This window comes from Marmota flaviventris, chromosome 12 (assembly GCF_047511675.1).
Source record: "Marmota flaviventris isolate mMarFla1 chromosome 12, mMarFla1.hap1, whole genome shotgun sequence".
In the NCBI taxonomy this organism is placed as follows: domain Eukaryota; kingdom Metazoa; phylum Chordata; class Mammalia; order Rodentia; family Sciuridae; genus Marmota; species Marmota flaviventris.
In genome coordinates this window covers 45,134,030-45,147,282 of record NC_092509.1, presented here as the reverse complement: position 1 = coordinate 45,147,282, position 13,253 = coordinate 45,134,030, and positions in this window count along the sequence as shown.

Here is a 13,253-nt window from a genome sequence, read left to right as displayed (position 1 = left end):
ACTGAGATCTTGGAAACCATGAGCGCCAAATAAACTTTTCCTCTTCTGAAATTGTCTTTTGTCAGGTCCTTCAGTCACAGCAACAAAAGAAACTCTTAAACAGGAATTTTTGTATGTTTAGTTTTGTTGTTGTTCATTTCAATTTTTATTATTTCTATGTGGTCTTCTCTTCAATATATGTAAATACAATTTTTATTATTTCTATGTGGTCTTCTCTTCAATATATGTAAATAATAGCCCCAAATTGGAAACCATAGAATGGATAAACAAGTTGAATTATATTCATGCCAGGGAATACAATCCAGTGATGAAAAGAACAGCTCAGATGAACCTCACAGCCGTCGTGCTGAGAGGAAGAAGCCTTATATGAAAGAGTATAAACAGTACTGTTGCATCTATATGATATTCAAGAAGAGAGAAAAATAATCTGTAGTGGAAAAAAAATCTAAAAAGAGATTTTCTTAGGATAGCATAGGGGCAGGAAGTGGCTGGGGAAGGGGCACATAGGAATCTTCTAGAGTGAAGATAAAGCTCTGATATTGCTGAGGATTGGGTTACAACACTGGATACATTTCTCCAAACTCAGCCAACAAGATTTGTGCATTTCGCTGGGTGTAGGTGTTATATATATATATATATATATATATATATATATATATATATATATATTTTTTTTTTTTTTTCTCATTAATGAGACACATGCTGGAGTATTTAACGGGCAGTGTACCATGGCTGTGATTTACTTCAGAGTCCATCACATAAAACAAGAAAGATGGGTGGGTGGAGAGGGAGATGGAAAGGTGGACAGATATATCATATCATAAAGCAAGTATAGAAATAGGTTAATTCTAGAATCAGGATAGCAGGGACCATTATAAGATTCTTTCAACTTCACTGTATTCTTGAACATTTTTGCAATAAACTTTTATGGGAAAAGCTATATTCTCTTAGCTTAATCTGTGCTGACGCAGAGCACAAGAGAAAAGACATCCTTGTCCTCCTTTCAGAAATTCTCTGGGGACACGGGCTGCATACCTGTGCTTCCAGTGGATTATGTTTTGATACCCAAGAATATTTCTATGGAAATGAACAACAAGAACAGGAAACAATAATACATTCCCTGCTCTAGCTTTGGAGGGAAGAAGAGGAACAAAGCTCTCAAGAAGAAAAAAAATAGAGAGAGAGACAGCAAGAAAAGCATAAGTGTACCCCAAAGCCCTCACAGAAGTAGCGCATGCTGTCAGCGTAGACAGCAGTGTTGGGGAAGAGATGCCTGGGCCAGGATGGGAGGCTAATTAACCTCTCCTGAATTAAAACTTTATAAACTTGTTTTCAGCATTTCTCAGGAAAGAGCCACAGATTTTGAACTTTGAGTGTTTGAATATTATTTCTTCTTATCTCAAAGAAGGAAGAAAACTCAACTAACGGTCCCCAGTTTGCCCAGACACCGGTGTTTGGTTCATAACAAAGACCTGGTGCTCACTGGTATTTGGATCTTTTCTCTTACTGACAACTTCCTTCCTCCTTCATCTGCCTCAAAGCAGTGTCTACCCACACGTAGGGCAGAAACACTTTTTGTTTTTTTTTTTTAAATCCTACTCCCACGCCTCAATGTTGCCTTTTCCCTATTTACTTTTTTAACAAATCACCAGGGAAAGCAAAGATTCCTAGGAAGCACTCTCTGGGCTTTGATCTGGGCTATCCTCTACCAGGAAAGGAACCACCACCACGTTCCTTGGCAAACACGCAGGAGTGACCTTGGGAACACTGTCACCACTTGTGACATTGACTGTTCTGGGCCTTGCACTATATGAGGGACTTCAGGAAGGAAAGCAGAGGCCAAGGATTCTTAGGAAGCCCCAAAGTCCCTGCTCCCAAAACAAAAGCAAATTTCCTGGTCCTTCAGGAGTCACACTTTATGCATTGTCTCCTACCCACCTATGTCCCATCAAAGATCTTGAGGCCACGGTTCTACAATAGTGTCAGCATAACTTGTAATTTTAGGAATTCCCCCTTTTCTAAGATCCCACTTCAAGTGTTTGAAAAATGTTTTCAAAAGGGTACAGAGTTGAAAGAGCTGGGAGTTCTAAACTGAGAAATCCTGAGTTCCAGTCTCCATGGTCCTTTCTGTCTGGTGTTAAGACCTCAGACAAAGGGTTCCATTTTCTGGAGGTGACCAACAAAAAGCTGTGACCAGGGGGGTGGTTCCAAGTGTTTGATGGCACTCCATATGTGAGAGTCCCTGGAACATGGTGATACCCAGTGAATGTTTGGAGCGTGGGCAAGGAGGCAATGGTGAAAAGAGAAATCATAGTTTGATGAGGAATGTCCTCCCCAAAGCTCATGTGTTGAAAGTCTAGTGCCTAGGGTAGCAAGGTCCAGAGGTGGGACTTTAATTCAACGATTGGACCACAGGGTTCTGATTTCATCAGTGGATTAACTCATTTGATGGATTAATCCATTGATAGCTGAATGGACTCCTGGGAGGCGGGACCTAGTAGATGAAGTCGGTTACTAGGGGTGTGCCCTGGAATGGTTTCCTTTTCTCTGGCCTCTCTCTCTGCTTCCTGGCTGCCGTGAGGTGAGCAGCTTTCCTCCACCATGTCATCCCACCATGATGTTTCTGTCTTGTAGCCAGAAAACCATGGGCTGAGATCTCTGAAATCATGACCAAAATATATTTTAAGTTATTTTTGTCAGGTATTTTGTTCACAGTGATGAAAGGTTGACCAATACAGGCATTTCCCAGTTTGAAACAGGTCTCCCTGCGAGATTTGGGGCTGGGGGGAGGGTGAATACTGCTCGGTTATACTAATCATGAAGGTGAGGTTACTTTTTTTAAAATATTTTTTTAGTAGTAAGTGGACAAAATATCTTTATTTCTATTTATTTATTTATTTTATGTGGCACTGAGGATCGAACCCAGGGCCTCACCCATGTGAGGCAAGCGCTCTACCACTGAGCCACAACCCCAGCCCTGAAGTTATTTTTTTGACTGATGCTTTCCTCTTCCTATGAGGCTGACAGCCAAGGTGAAGGGAGAGATGTGGTATCTTAGGCTGAGACTGAGTTATCTATAAACAATTCAAGTCTTTTGTCTCATGGTCCTGCAGGCTGAGTTGGAGAACATGTCACCAGCATATACTCAGCACCCTGTGAGGGCCTACTTACTATATCACAACATGTTGGAGGACACCACATGGTGAGATACCAAGTATGTTAACTCAGGTCCCTCTTCCTCTTCACATAAAGCCACTAATGCCATCTTGGGGGTCCTACTCTCATGACTTCACCAAATCTGCATTTCCTCCCCAAGGCTTCAATTTCAAATTCCATGAGCATATGATTTCGGGACTAAGTTCTAACACATGAACTTTTGGGGGATATATTAAACCATACTCATTTTCCATTGCTAGACAATATGTTGCCACAAGTTGTTGCTTAAACAACACAAATATATTCTCCTAGTTTCTAGGGTCTAGAACCTGGACATGGTGTATCTGTGTCCTCTGCTCAGGTCACCTTCTTGTCCTAGTCCTGTGGTTCCCACACTGTGTGGACACTTACTTCTCTAAAGCCAGCTGGACAATCGCCCACTCTCTCTTCAACTCTCCCTTTGGTCTTCTAGAAAGAAGACACATATAATGTAAAGTGTCCTATCACTTTACCCTTTAATGCAGCTTAATCCAGGGACTTGCATTCTCTGTATATTCACAGGTCCCACCTACACTCCTGGGAGGACAGACAGGACATGTACCCCAGGGGCCAGGAGTCTTGGTGCTACCTTAGAATTCTTAGAATTTGACCAGAGGGAAAGGGGCCTGTGTGGCCCAGTTAGCATGAGGCTAACAGCATCCCAGTTGTTAGAAGACACTTTTAGAGTGAGGAAAAATTTCAAAAGAGAGGTGGATTAAAGCCAGAGTTAGGCCCAGCCTGGTACATTTCCTATTTCTTTGAGAATCCTATATATTTTAATGACTTTAAAAGGATTGTGCATTAAAGAAGGAGATTGGGGCAAGGGATTCTTTTTGCCACTACTTCTCTAAATACTGTGGGCCCAGATCTATTTTTTGAGCCATGTGGTTATCTGACAGAGAGGCGTACAGAAATCATGGCAGTCAACACAGAATTTTCTTTTAGGACATGCTTAGAAAGGGCCTCCTCGTGCTCCTCAGGACTCTATGGCACTAGTTACTATCTCTCACTGGTGAGACTGACTCTTGAAAGCCTTCAAGCTGAAGTTGCTTCTTTTTATAGCCTCAGAAAAGAGATAAATTATCCACAGATTCATAGATAAGGAAGAGAGAAAGACCCAGAGGCAGAGAGAGACTTGTAAATCATCTATCCTTCATCCTAAAGGCTAAAAAAATCTCAGATTAAGGGTTGGGCTTCTCCAAAGACCAAGCCCCAGGCTAGGCTAGTTCTGCAGGTAATGGGAAACGACTCAAGCAGAATGAGACAGTCTGGTCATCTCTGAGGAAAGGAGAAAATTAAGGTGAGAGGGGAAGCTGACAGGAAAAGGCCTTGCTCCTCTGAAAAAGGGTTCCAACCCCAGGAGGCCACAACAACATGCTCTAGGTCTTCAAAATCTTTGCAGTCCTACCCAGGATGGTTCAAAGCCTTCCCTGTCTACTTTTCATTAAGGTTGCCTGGAGCAAAACCATTCCGTGGGAGCTATTTATTACGTGCTTACAATGTGCTAGACTCAGTGGGAACTCAATAAAGAGGCCAGACATAAATCTGTGAAAAATTAAATGGCAGGACGAAATGCAAAGAAGACAAGGGGAAAGATACCAGGGGGCGGCGAGTGATTAATTGCCAGATGGTGAAGATAAAAACCTTCAAGGAGTTCAGAAGGGACCGTGCTGGGATGTTAAGCAGGAAGCTGACTTGATTAAAAAATTTCAGCATGGGTTAAATCCAAACTTTTTTTTTTTTTCTTTCACCATGCTCCATTCATCTCCTTGCAGATCTTTTGGGTATTTGGAAGTTAAGGTGTTTTCCAGAGCTCTTAGAGAAAAGTTGCTTATATTGACTTTCAAAGAACAACAAGAGATTCAAAGAAGTAGCAATTGTAAAAAATAATAATTATTTTTTATTCGATGTGGAGCTCCTGATCCTTTAAAGACAGTAAAGATAAACAACATGATTTCTGTCGTCACTGTTTCCCTCTCCTGAGATCTTCCCTTTTGTGGACTCCTCCGTCCTTCCTTCTTTATACAATATCTGTCTTAACTTTAGGATGTTTCATTCTCTTTAAAATTATGGTCTTCTACCATAACATACAAACATCTCCCAGATACAACTCCAACAGATCAAGTCTATTTTAAATAGTACCTTACCTCATCCTTGAGGCAGCCAAGCCAAAACAAATTCCAGAGTGAAATGCCACAAAGAAACAAAGTAATGAAGAAGATGCTTTTTCCCAGAGCCTCTGCTAAACTATATGGTAACTTCAGCCCTCTAAGAAAAACATGACCCCTCCAGATGAGCCATGTATTAAGTATTTGCCCAGTGGCAGGCACTTTGGTGTGAACCCCGTATTAATATTTTTGTTGCTGTGTAACAAATTATCACAAACTTAGTGGCTCAAAACAAACTCATTTATTAGCTCACAGTTCTATGGGTCAGAAATCCAGATGGACTCAACTGGGTTCGCTGCTCAGGGTTTCACAGAGCTGAAATCAAGGTCTATCCAGGCTGGGACCTTTTATTTGAGAATTCTTGGGAAGGATCTGCTTTGAGCCTACTTAGAATGTTTGTAGAACCTAGTGTCTTGCAGCTCTAGGACTAAGGCATTTGTTTTTTTTTTTTTTTTTTTGCTGTTGGCCAAGGGTCTCTCTCAGCTCCTAGAGGACATTCCTGGTCTTGCATATGGCCCCTCTGTCTCAAAGCCAACAACAGTGTATGCTATCCCCATGATTCAAAGCCCTCCGATTTCTCCAGCCAGAGAAAATTTTCTGTTTTCTAGAGTGATTGAAGAGACATTATGAGATTATTAGACCCTGGCTCTTCTCAGAAAGTTGGGCAGTGTCCATCCCAGCTTCCCTGGCAGAGCCTGTTAGTAGTAGGTGTAGCACTGGAGGCTGGGACAGGCTCTGAGGCATGTCTGAGCTCCAGCAGGGGTGCTGCAGTAACATCATTGTATCCACGACCTGAGTGCTGTGGAAGTAACAGAGTAAGAACTGAGGGGATGTGTAGAAGGGAAGAAGGGATCTTATGATGGTCACCCACATGGATCAAGTACAGAGGCTCCAGTGAGATACTGGCATTCTAGGAGATAATTATGTGAGCAGATGACAGTTGGGCCAAATGATGCCTACCCACCCTCTCCTTGGTGTGACATAGTGCCCTGCACTTAGACATTACCTCATGGAAAAGAAAGGGTGAGATTCCATTATCCTGATAGAAAATGATCTTGAAACAGAAAACTAAGTTGAGATGGAGGCAGGTAAGCTGGATGTCTTGCACACTTTGATTTTTGCAAGGTGGTCTTAGACGTGAAAAATCACTTGAAGGCAAATGCATGAACTGGGTGGTCTTCCTAAGGTCATCCCAAGTCCCTTGTGCACTCCTTGCTTCCAGTGACGTTGGTCTTTCCCACTGGGCTTAGAGAGACGGGGCTTTAACTGAAAGGGACACATTTATAAAACAATTATTTGAGCATTTTCTGGGTCCTATTCTAGGGCTTTGTGATACAGCAAGGAACCAAAAATAAGAGGAATTTATATTCTAATAGGAGAAAAAGACACAAGATTAATAAAGAAACATATAGATGTTAGACTGTGTGAGGTGCTAAAGGGAACAATAAAGCAGGACAAAGAGAGTGGGAGGTAGAGAAATGGATGTATAATTTCAGATGGGTTCCTGGTGAGTTTCTCACTGAAAGGAGGACATTTAAACATGACTTGAGGAAATGTGGGGGGGGGTGCTTATGGATATCTGAGAGAAGGGTCTTCCAGAAAGAATATCAGTGGCCCCCAAATGGGTGAATAGCTTACAGCTGGGGACAGCCAGGAGGTGAGGGTCTAGAGCAGGGTGGCAGTTGGGATAGTTATAGATGATGTTCAGCAAGATGCAGGGACCCAGGTCGCAAAAGGATTTGCAAGCCACTGCAAAGACTTTGGCATTTACTCCAAGTGTTAGGGGGACCTCTGTCAGGATTTGACCTTTAGAAATATAAGAGCTTGATATTGAAAGGAAACAAGAAGGACTAAGGAACATAATCATTAACCTTCTAAGAGTCTAAAAGAGATATTTCACCATCTCTCCTCCAAGAGACCATGTGATAATCAGAAAACTCACTGCATATCAGCACTTGCACAAACCAAAACAGCCCCCTGCTGGCCTTCAGCAGTTGCAGCAGAACAGGCATTTTTCTTAGACCTAATTATAGCCTTATGGCCTATCTCATTTATATCAGGGTGGTGATCCTGATTCTAATAGACCTGATAGGGCAGGTGTATTAGTCATAGTTGCCTAGAGAAATAGCGCCATTAGGACATATCCTATATATCCTTATCCTGGGCTGCCAAATTACTGATAGCAGATCATGGGAATTCTCAGCCTTCATAATACAAATCTCTAGAAAGCAATTTATTATGCAAATACAGAGGTTGAGCAAACCTATAATCTGTTGTCTGCATGCTGGAAAACAAGAAAAACCAATGATATAGTTCGAAGGCCTGATAATCAAAGGTGTCAACAGTGTTGATTCCTGTCTGAATCTGAAGACCTAACAACCCAGAGCACCAAAGACAGAAGGACAATATCCCAGATGGAGCAATCAGGTACAGTGAAAATTTGATCTCTCTATGCCCTTTTCAGGTCCTTGATGGATTGATGCCCACCCACACTGGGGGAGAGTCATCTGCTTTGCTCAGTCCACTGACTCAAGTGCTCATCTCTTCCAGAAACAGCTTCATAGACACACAGAGTAATAATATTTAACCAGCCTTCTGGGTATCCCATGACCCAGTCAAGCTGACTCGTGAAATTAACCATCACAGTAGGGTTCTGTTACTTTCCATTTGATTTATTCCCCCAAGACTAACAACCCTCTAGGGTGCATTGAAGTGAATGTCTTTGGCAAGAAACTCTGATCCGTGCCTCTAACTGGCTTCTCCTTGAGTTTCTCACAAGGGACTCTGAGATCCAGTAACCCCTACTATACTGGGAGTGAGAGAGGAAAGCCCAGGGCCTCCCCTTCAAGAGCCTTCCCAGGACATCTCCCAGGAAGGTATGGAGGGTCCACACTGACTTGTTCTGGTGGGGTCCAGACCTGGGACTGGTTGGAAGTCAATTCCATGTTCAGTGGTTTAGCTACCTGTTCAAGACAAACCATATTCTCAGGAGGAGGAATGGAAGAGATCAAAGGGTTAGAAGGGCCTGGATTCCTGTCACTAGTTTATCCACTACCACAAACATCTCCCTCATTGGCCCTCTTCCTCCCATTCTGCTGTCATTCAAAGTTCTGATTAAGAGGGCCAGTGTGCGGCCACTGGGCCTTACTCAATGCTGGAGTCACTGTACCTCCCATCACATGTCCCTACCCACCCATCATCGTTATCATGTGTCACCATGGGGTCATGACCTCAGTGCTGAGTGGCCCCATCTTGATGTGCTGTTGCCTCTGTGTGAGCCTACACTTATGGGAGTAGATGTCATCTATAAGTTGTGCCCTGTCAGTGTATAAGTTCAGGAATACCTGTGTACCTGTTCGAGGGCATCTTTTAAAAGTTTCTGCTTTATACTTTTGTGTTTGTATAATAGGACCTTTACAAATAGTAGGAGATAAGGGAGGGGACATTCTCTTCCAAAGCATTCTTACCTTTTAGTAAGACAGAGGCTGAAGTAAGGTAGAGTTGGTGTAAGAAACAGGAAGTGAGACAGGGACAAATGCTATTCAATTTTGTCATGATCATACAGGATTTTCAAAATATAGATTGCCATTTCTGTTCTGCGTTACTTAGTTTTCTATTACTGTAACAAGATATATGAGAAAATTGACTTAAATGAAGTCAATTGGCTTATGTTGGCTCACAGTTTCAGAACTGTGCTCAGTTGCTTTTGGTCCTGTGGCAAAGCAGAAAATCATGACAGGGAATAACATGTGATGGACCAATGCTGGTTACCTCATGGCAGCTTGGAAGCACTAGAGAGACAGAGAGGAAGGGGTCCCAGTGTTTTCTTCAAGGGCATGCCCCCAGTGACCTAACTTCCTTCCTCCAGGATCTGCCTTCAAAAGGTTTCACTATCTCCCAACAGCACCATAGGCTGGTGACCAAGACTTTAGCACCTGGCATTGGGGAACATTTAAAATCTAAAACGTTACATGCTGCCTTTCCCTAATCATCATCAGGAATCTGTAGCCTGATTAAATCTTCTTTAATGGCCTTCCATTCACCCAGAGAAAGCATCTCTGCTAGGAGCTTATGCAATTCATGTTACGATTGAAACTCTCCCCAGGCTTTGGACAAGGGCTCATGGTTGAACATCTACTTTTCTTATGGAGTCTGAAAATGCTGGCGTCCCAGGCAGGCAGGCGTTAAGTTGAGACCAGGCACAAATAGCTCTCTGCATTGTTCTACTACAGCACAGCTCCATGTGTCTTTTAAAAATAGCGGTGTTGAATTTGAAATTTTTAAGAGAAGACACATTGTGTGTGTGTGTGTGTGTGCCCACGCTCACACATGTGTGCACACAACACACCCTCATCTGTCTGTTCTAAGGAGCCTCTAAATTAAAACATTTCCCAGGAAAAAGGAGAAGGAAAGATCATTAATAGATACCCTTTGCCTCATTTCACAGAGAAGTCCTCTCTGTTAACCCCCACTTCCACCACTCCGGAGACAATGCTTTCATACGTGCTTGTTTTCTCTAAGCCACTAGGATTAATCCATAGAACAATTTGTTTAAAAACAAATAGGCAGACGAGAATCTGCCTTATTGGTTGAGATCAGTTAGGAAAAAACATCACTGGGTCAGAGAGAGAAAGAGAAGAGTATAGTGATTTTACTACTGTGTTTTTCAAGGGCAAAATTGCTCCTCTCCATGCTACTATAAAGCCACCTACTTGAAGGACAGGAGGGAAGAATGCTGGTAGCTGAAGCCAGTACAGGACTCTCCTCTAACTCTGCTCTGCAGATCCAACTTGGCACAAGGCAGCATGTAAATAGCACCAGGGGTGTGCATGCTTGGAGTGAAAGGGGACCCAGGGCGCGCTAGCCCTTGTTAGTGAAAATATGGTGCTTGGAAGTGACAGCTGGGATAGTTGGAATTGCTATGAGAAATTCCAAGAAGGCCAGACGCTTCTAGGGGGACTGCAAATTGAGATGGGAAAGAATGTTCCATCTAGGGAAAGAAAAATGTTTAAAGAACCCTGTCAATCCCAACCATCAGCTCCAAGTTCCAAAGTCATGAAAATGCTCATTGCCTTGGAGACCCAAAGTAGAAGCTCTCTGTACACACCCTTAGTGCAGGAAGTAGCTGGCAATCACTCCCATAGAGGCTCTGAAATCTTTCTACAAATCAAACCACTTTAATCTCTTCTTCTCTCAGCATCAGTGTGGCTGCTTCTAGAAAGATTTCTCCTTACAACCCCAGCTGTTCCCAAAGCAAGCTGTCTTCTGCTGCAGATCCTTCGTGCAAATAGACAGATTACAGGGGCTAAGGGTCAGTTCCTTTATCTGTTCGCTGATATTTTTGCTAGTTTCCTTCCCATTAGTGGCTACTGTTCACAGCTTCCTGCTGCTTTCTCTTTTTGGCTTTCTAAGGAAAGAGTCAATTATTTAGCACTTACTATAACTGTATACTATATTCTGGGTAAGAAATGTGCACACTTGTTCTCGTTTGATCCTAATTATCACCCTCACAAAGGAAATCGTGTTACCTCCTATTTACAGAGGAATAAATGTGGGAGCAGAAAGAATCACCCTGACCTTGCTGACCCTGCACAGCTAAGTGCCAAGGTGAGGGCAGGAGCCTTCTCATCTAGCCTTAGAGTCCTGCTCTTGTCTAAACCTACATCTCTGCCCACAGCCTCTCTAGGCCAGCCAGTGGAATCAGGGACTTGTGGGGGAGGTTTGTAGTGCCTTATAGTGGTCTCAAGTCAGTCTGGGCAAGGATCAGCTGCCAAATTTCAAACCCTTACCTTGGAGATTTCCAAGTTGGCTGCTGCTACCGCTCCCCAGCACCTATGATTCCTTGGGTCACTATTGCAGAATGAGGTCCCTACTGTACTGGGGTACTCTGCAGTCAACATCTCCACAGACTGCAAGAATTTGATGAAAAGAAAAATAAGGCTTTTTACTGAAATGTTAGAGGCCCAAAGAGAAGAGCAACAGGAGAGCAATGGGGAGGTAAGGAGGAAAAAGAGAAGAGGAGGAGGAGGAGGAAGAGAAAGGGAGAAGAGAAGGAAGAGGAAGAAGGAAAGAAAGGAGGATAAAGAAGAAAGGAGGGGAAGAGAAGAAGGAGGAGGAAGGCAATTTTTGCTCTTGAAACCACTGGCTTTCAGCATTCCAGTAAAAATGGTTTTTACCAGCCAGCAGGAGGCGATTACATTTTTTACAAGGCCGGACAGAATGTCAGCAGGAGCAGCACCTGCAGGCTGTTTGTTCAGGTGGCCTGCTCCCTCTCTGAGCCAATGCCCAGGTCACACATGATTATCAGCTGGCGGGAGCAGTCGCTCTGTGAAAAGCGGCAGCTGGCCCTGATTGGACGCTTGAGCTTCTTAGGCAGGAAAACTAGATGTCAAATTTAATGAGTGTCTTTTGGCTCACCAGTTGAGGCAGAAAATGTAGTGCTTTTGTTCTAAGAACTGCCATTATGCTTGTGGATGAGGAGGAAAGTGATCACAACAAATAAAGCCATTTCTGTAGGAAAGACATCGGCTACGGGATGGTCTTAGGCTGCACACTGAGCTTTTTGTTATTATTAATAATATTATTAATTATATATATTATTGGAAACCTGCGTGATATTTCCATAATTCCTGTAGAATGAATGCATGGATCATAGCTAGCCACCCTTTTCCACCCTTTTCTTGGACCTTCCCAATCCCTTTGGTCACTATTCTACTTTTGATTTGATGTTTTTTTTTGTTTTGTTTTGTTTTTAATTTTCCATGTATGAAAGAATGATGCCACAGATGTGACCCAGGCCCCCACGGCTGTGGCCAATTTGGATATTTTACAATGACGTGTTCCACCTCATTTGCTGAAATGCAAATTTGATCAAGAGGTACTGAGGCTGGCTTCTCTCAGGGCTCCAACACTTTCTGTTATTTCATGTGCTGGGTTGGAACATATGCTTAGAAATGTTCAATTTTCTGGGTAACGAAGGAAAGACCCTGCTCAACAAATATTGCTATGAAGATTGATATCACAATAATGTTAAGAAAAATAAGATTGCCTTATCTAAAACTTCCCTGCTTCCTTTCCAAGCCATTACTAAGACCAGAAATGAAACAGATTCCTGTCACTTTAACCATCACAAAGTACTATAAACTTGGCCAATCTGTCAAGCAAATAACACAGTTATTGTGTGCCTTTGGCTGAGTATTACTGGGCAAATACCACAGAGAAACAGCACTTGGTCCCAGGACATGGAACTTTCTGTGTTTAAACCAAGATAGTCCTGGGCAAGTGGGGACAGCTGGTCACCCAAGGTTAATACACTACGTTAATACACACTACGGGCTCAACACAGGCATTCTCTCCTCTCCAGCTAAATGACTCCTGCTGGCTTACCAAGGCTTCCTTAAGTTTTTTTCCATCGCAACACCTGCAACTCAGGGATTTCCCCTGCTCTGAGAATCCCCAGGGCATTATGATTTATCTGGACACTCTCCTAGTCAGCCCAGACATGTGCTGTGCTCTTGTGCTTTGCTATTCCAACTATGTCCCTGAAGCACTGCATCAGCCTCACCTGGGAGCTTGTTAAAAATGCAGACTCTCAGCTCCTGGCCCCAAATCTGCACTTTTAACAAGATCCCCAGGAGGTTGGTATCAAAATGTGACAAGCAGTCCTCATATTGTTTCATTTGGTTATTTAGATATGCTCCTTCCAACTAGGATATGAACATCCTCACCAAATGAAGGTTTGCCTCCTGCAGTGCCAGGAATGTAGAAGATGCTCAAAGCCTCAGTGCTCCCATGGTTTGGGAGGATCTGGCCCAGGCTGGGTGGGGATCACACTGTTTTTCATCTGCCCCATCCCAATTTCTATCACAGACTCCCTTCATGGCCTATTTC